This window comes from Grampus griseus, assembly GCF_964374135.1.
Source record: "Grampus griseus genome assembly, chromosome: X".
NCBI classification, from domain to species: domain Eukaryota; kingdom Metazoa; phylum Chordata; class Mammalia; order Artiodactyla; family Delphinidae; genus Grampus; species Grampus griseus.
In genome coordinates, this window is record NC_138999.1 from 82,254,482 (window position 1) to 82,261,516 (window position 7,035).

The 7,035-nt window shown below is 37.8% G+C and overlaps 1 pseudogene across 1 annotated transcript; it reads left to right on the top strand.

Moving 5' to 3' along the window:
* Nucleotides 1-6,367: 6,367 nt before the first annotated feature.
* Nucleotides 6,368-6,767, top strand: LOC309839393 (small ribosomal subunit protein eS25-like; annotated as a pseudogene). Its single transcript has one exon. The product of its transcript is annotated as a small ribosomal subunit protein eS25-like (transcript).
* Nucleotides 6,768-7,035: the final 268 nt, after the last annotated feature.

The window sequence follows — 7,035 nt, forward strand, 5'->3', positions numbered from 1 at the left end:
AGGCTCTATAATCACCTTGCATGTATATACAACATCTGCTTGGTCATGTAAACTTAGAGGAGCTAAAAATTCCTATAAGATTTAGAAGGCTGAATGGATGCTAAAAATCTGGTCAGCAGGTCATTAAGTGTTTCTTTTGTTAATCGAATGGTCTAGTAATTCGACACACAATGGAAGGCAGAAAATTACCTCTAATTCTTTGAAGATCAGATAGCATTTATACTTATGAGACAAAAGAAAATGGCAGTGAGAATGTTAATGCTTAATTGTTCGTGGATCACATTGTTTAGCTCTAGCATCTAAATGTCATGATAGTGCTTACAAACTGAACACTGTGATTCTAATTTAAATTATTTTTGTGTCACTTTACAATATTTATTTCTTTCACATTGTCTCAAATAAGTGGCTGCATTTATTCATCAGGAAATATACAAAGCAGAATTCACTTTATATCTTTCAAATAACGTAGAGTAAGCCCTGAATACAGTACCAAATGTGATTTCTTTGAAAACCCAGGTCAAAAAAAAAAAAAGGGCAACTCTAAAATTCAGTAAACAGATTACAATAAAAATGTAACATTTCCATAGCTTTTGCTTTCCAATACGACTGTGGCATTTTTTCAGAGACTATAAATGAAAACATTGGTAACATATACAAAACTTTAATGTAGTCGACCCTTGAACAATTGGGGGTTAGGAGCACTGACCCTCCACGTAATTGAAAATCCACATATAACTTTATAGTTGGCCTCTGTATCCAAGGTTCCGCTTCTGGGGATCCAACCAAAGGTGGATGGTATGGTACTGTAGAAAAAATCCACATATAAGTGGACCCACACAGTTCAAACCCACGTTGTTGAAGGGTCAACCATACTTATATACGAAGGTATATGCATTATATTTAACCTTTCCATTGTGAGATTATCAAAACCACATTGTTATCAAAATTAAACACTAGGGAAGGGTGGAAGGAAGAAAAAAATATTAAACACCAAAAAAAAGTTCTGTGCCAAAGCTAAAATAGTCTCTAATATTTCATTTTTAGTAACTTTAACTTTAAACAATGCATAGCTTCATAGTATCATATGACCCAGATACTCTTTCATTATTGTCAGGCATTATAAGCGGTAAGATTACTTAAAATAAAATCTGTGTATTATGCACATTGCAGTAAAACTCTTAATTAGCACCACCTACACAAAAAATTGTTGGAAATGTAAAGTGTAAGGCCTTCCCCTTGAAGGATCTAGGATCTAGAAGAAAGGAGATACAAAATGTTCAACATATGACAGTACCCCTGTGTCAGATGAGTGTGACAGTCAATAACAGCTATAAGAATTCAGAGGAGGGCCTGAGATTCCTAGGTACATATGGCTTTGCAAGGCTAGAATTTCTAAAGTTTTCTTTATGCTGAGCAGTTTGGCTGCAGTTAGAGCTGAGATGTTATTTGTGAGACTATAGTGTATGGGTGATTGCCTCTTAACGCTGGGATGGTTAATTATATCAATTGCAATTGTTTCATACTACCATATATGACCATATATATTTCTAATGACAGTATTTTCCAAAAATATATATTTGGAGCAAAGTTTAACCTTTTTTTTTGGCTGTGTGACATGTGGGATCCTAGTTCCCTGAGCAGGGATCAAACCCGTGCCCCCTGCATTGGAAGCATGGAGTCTTAACCACTGAACTGCCAGAGAAGTCCTGGAGCAAAGTTTAAAGAAATTAAAATACCTAAATATCATATAGTCTTAATTTCTTAACAGCTGCACATCTTTTTTTTCTCTCTGCTCTTTTTGGCACAAGGATTATCTTGAGCTGGTTATTTTTAAGAAACAGTAGACACAGGAAATGCTCTGAAAACTGAGTAGAAGTTACCCTTTTGTAAGAGAGATTTACATTTATAAGGAAAATCTCCATTTGTAAGGGTGTCTCCCTCTCTGTACCAGGAAGAGAAGGATGACTAAATCCCTAGAAACTCATCAACGGAGAAGGCAAGGCCTTAAATCTGTATAACAACCTTACCCTCGTTAACTGTGTTTTCCTGGTCACCTCCCTTAACTGGTTGCCCACCCTCAGCACCTTCTTTAGCTTAAGATGGCATTTAAGGTGATGGCTTTGGTCATTTTGGAGAGTCACTCAGCTTTCCCATGTATACAAGAGATATACAGGTTATTAGACTTCTGTTTGTTTTTCTCCTGTTAATCTGTCTTTTTATTACAGGGGTGTCTCATCTAAGAACCTAGAAGGGTAAAGGGAAAATTGTTTTTCCTCCCCCATGGTACTTTTCTTGAAAAACTGGTTTTCTCTTAGTTCCATACAACAATTCATTGATTTACTAACCAGCCCCTCTCAGTCTCTTTGAAAACAAGCAGGACACTGTGAGTCCTCCCAGTACAAAAGCATTTTCATGTCCCCCAATCCTTGTTTGAAGGAAAAAGGCTTTCAGCCTCTTAGACTTTCCCTGAGTTCCAAAGGGCAGTTATAATTAGAGGAGTGAGGGAATGCAGAATAAAACAATAGTGCAGCAATGGAGCAGGGTCCTGGTTCCTCCTGGGGGATCTGCATAATTATCTGATACATATCTCTGAGTTCTTCTACAGGAACTAAGGCTCCCACCCAGGTGGAGGATGGTAACTTCAGGCTGAGCATAAGCCATGGACCCCAGACTGACTGGAACCAGAAGGCTGATGATTGAGATTCCTGGAACACCACCCTGTTACCTCCCCACCAACCAGTCAGAAGAAAGTCACATATCTTGCAGCCATACCCCCAAATTTTGCCTATAAAAACTGTTCCTTAAAAACCATCTGGGTCCCCCCCCCAAAAAAAAACATCTGAGAATTCGGGCCTTTTGAGTACAAGCCACCCGTTCTCCCTTCTTGGCCCTGCAATAAACATTTCTCTGCTCCAAACTCCAACATTTGGTTTGCTTGGCTTCACTGTGCGTCTGGCACACAAACCTGAGTTCGACTACATCTTTGCTTGTAGGAAAAAATCTGCCTGTTATTTAAATAAATATGGCTTGACAGACACAATAAGAAAAATGATAACCAGATACAATCTTATCCTTTTTTCTGTAATAACTGTGTTCTTCCAATCATAAGGAAGTCATTTTTCTTTTACTTCACTAATTCAACAAGCATGTACTGAGCACTTACTATGCACCTGGCACTATACTAGATACCAAGGATACAAAAAGGAAAAGGAAAAAAGTCTCCTTGATCATGTATGCAAATAATTGCAACAGAATGGGGATAAACAGAAGTGTTCAAACACCATACTATGGCCTCCAAGGCCCTTGCTTATCTTTCTAATCTCTTCTTGGCCACTATGTTCCTGCCACACTGGCCTTCTCTTTATTTCAAATACACTAAGTTCCTTTTCACCTCAGGCCTTTGCACTTATTTCCTCTTCCTGCACTGTTTTTTTCCCTACGTTCATCAGCTGGCTAAGTCCTATTCATCTGGCAGTAATCAATGTGAATATCATTTCCTCACAAAAACTTTATCCCCTCAGATGAGGTTTTTTCCTGTTGTATACTCTCAGTGCCCCCTGTAATTTTAAATTTTAGCTCTTGCAAACTAAAGAATGTCGCTCCACATCTGGTTCTACAAGAATGAAGTCACTAGCCACTGCAGTCACTGACCTTCAACACACCCTGAAAGGAGTTCAGGGTGGAGATCAAGAATGAGACACCCTCTGCTTTGTGAAAATCTGGCAGAACCGGCCTTCAGATAGTTAGATATTTTCAGGAGAAAATTTTATGAACCCAATTTCTTACATCTTCTCATACCTAGAAAAGCTCTAAAATTATTAATGGAGGCATCTGCTCCTTGTGACTAGCAGCAACCTTCTACCAAGATGTGTGTGCTTGATTGCACATATCTGCTTCTCCAAAATCACTTATATACTGACCTCCCCCTCTACCTCTTCAGAGCAGTTCCTCAGAGCTATCTGAGAGTCTGTCTCCTGGGCTAAAGTCCTCAGTAAGCCCCAAATACACCTGAACTCACAGCTCTCATGTTGTGCTTTTTTTTTTCAGTCTACACCCAAATCTCATTGCAATTAAATAATTATCCATGTAATTGGTTATTGTCTGTATCTTCCACTAAACTAGACTATAAGCTTAATGAAGGCAGAACTACATCAGTGTTGTTCAGTAGTATATTCCTAATGGCCAGCACAGGGCCTGGAATATAGAAGTTTCTCAATGAACATTTGTGGAAGGAAGAGAGAACTAAAGGAGAAAGGAAGATGGAGAGGAAGGGAAGGGGGGGGGGAGGGAGGAAGGAAGGAAGGAAGACAAGAAGACTGAATGTGCACTAAGAAGAGAGTGGCTTATCCCTGTTTATGGGAGTCAGAAGCACTAATTTTTGAGGTTTCTCTTTTCATCAGAGTTACTTATTCTTAGTTTCTTAAACACCCCCTTTCTTTTTTTTTTAATTTTTATTGAAGTGTAGTTGATTTACAATGTTGTGTTAATTTCTGCTGTAGAGCAAAGTGACTCAGTTATATACATTCTTTTTATATTCTTTTCCATTATGGTTTCTCCCAGGATATTGAATATAGTTCCCTGTGCTATACAGTAGGACCTTGTTTTTTATCCATTTTATATATAATAGTTTGCATCTACTAATCCCAAACTCTCAATCTATCTCTCCCCCATTCTCCCTCTCCCTTGGCAACCACAAATCTGTTCTCTATGTCAGTGAGTCTGTTTCTGTTTCGTAGATAGGTTCATTTGTGTCATACTTTACATTCCACATGTAAGTAATATCATATGGTATTTGTCTTTCTCTTTCTGACTTCACTTAGTATGATAATCTCTAGTTGCTGCAAATGGCATTATTTAATTCTTTTTTATGGCTAAGTAGTATTCCAGTGTGTGTGTGTGTGTGTGTGTGTGTGTGTGTGTGTGTGTGTGTGTACCACATCTTCTTTATCCATTCATCTGTCAATGGACATTTAGGTTGTTTTCATGTCTTGGCTATTGTGTATAGTGCTGCTATGAACATAGAGGTGCATGTATCTTTTTGAATTACGGTTTTGTCCAGATATATGCCCAGGAGTGTTCATCACCCCTTTCTAATAACTTGTATCTCTACATTCCAGACCAGGAAGCTGTGCTAGCTCCAACCACTTTCTGACAATGACTGTACCACTAGCATGAAGTTTTAAAGTGATCTCAATACAATACAACCCCAGTGGTTTTAATATGGGGCCTGCTGAATGCAATGCCATACTCATCCCAAACTCCTTCCCTCTTTAGTTAAATCTTTTCTGTTATATCTGCATTTGTGTCTGTACCTCTATCTTGGTGATGCAGAAAGTAGAAATGAAACATCAAAAATTAGATCCTTTAGGTCATTTGTAAAGCACTTTTTCACACAATCTGCCCTCCATTCCCACAGGTAATTATGAATTGCTGGTAGAAAGTTATTGCCATCAGTCTTAGAGAGATTAATATGAGCAAAACTAACAGTTCCCTTCTCTCCTACTTAATGACTGCAGTCAGAGGTTTCTTACATTAATATAAAAGAGAAGGCAGACAAGATGAAATCAGTCTTCTTAGAAGCTTCAACAGCAATCTAGTCTCTTTCAAATATGAAACAGCAACTCCCCTCTCCATACTTCAAAAAATTAATATAGCATTTGAAATTATCTTTTCATTCTACTTTTATTATAATGCTCCAATTTTAAGTTACTATAGTAACCATTTTGGATTTGAGTGAAAAATTCATTATTGTCACTTTAATTGTTTGGTTTTTGTTTTCTACTCTAGCTACATTGGAGTTTAAAACTGGAAAATAGGTTTATCTTGTACTATTCTCTAAATATTATGGAGCACAAAGACAATTCAGACAATGATTCTGTATGACTATTATTGGAACTATCTGTTTATATACCAATCATTGATGTCTGTTTTAGAAACATTAGATATTGTACTAAGGTAGACCACTGTTCAGTATAATTAAATAAAAGAGTGTGAATAACTAATATTCAACACTCCACTAAAAAGCATACAACATGCAACTACTTCTGTGATACTTAATTATTAAAGAACATTTATTTGTTACTTATATTGAGGAATATAAAGATGGTGGTCATGATATTTACATCATAACACAATGTGTGCTTTAGGAGAGAGGACCCCATAATGGATTAGTCTGATTTTGTCATAATATTTATCAAAATTACCAATTAATGTAAGTTGTTCATGTCTGATTATTTTTTAAATTTCCTAAACGCCTAATTATCTTCAACTGTTTTACTGGTTATTGCCCTTAAAAAACTGTTTGCGGACTTTGGGTCCAACATCTTAGCAAGGCGGCAGTGGTAGCAGTTGCTCTTTGAGTTTCGCTATGCTGCCCAAGGACGACAAAAAGAAGAAAGATGCCAGAAAGTTGGATAAGAAAGACAAAGCCCCGGGAACAAATCTGGGGGCAAGGCCAAAAAGAAGACATGGTCCAAAGCAAAGTTCGGGAGAAGCTCAATAATGTAGGCTTGTTTGACAAAGCAACATATGACAAACTCTGTAAGGAAGTTCCCAAATATAAGCTTATAATCCCAGCTGTGGTCTCTGGGAAACAAGATTTGTGGTTCCTTCACCAGGGTAGCCCTTCAAGAGCTCCTTAGTAAAGGACTTCTGAAATTGGTTTCAAAGTACAGAGCTCAAGTAATTTACACCAGAAACACCAAGGGTGGAGATGTCCCAGCTGCTGGTGAAGATGCAGAACAGGTCCCACCAACTGTCCATTTTGAAAAATAAAACTGTATTAAATCAAAAACAATCATTTGTGGAGATTCCACAAGGCTTGTAATAAGTGTGCTTTCCTCCTTCTGGCTGTGTTTTTGGGGCTCTACAAGTCAGAGATCACATCAAACCAAATTCACTGACCATCTATGCTATATGATCCTAGGGTACAAATCTGTATGAGGGCAAGTGATCTCAGGTTTATTTTACCCCCCTTCCTTTCCCTTTTCCTGCTCTGCTTAGGTCCAGAGAAGCCTTCTCTCTGGGTCTGTGGGG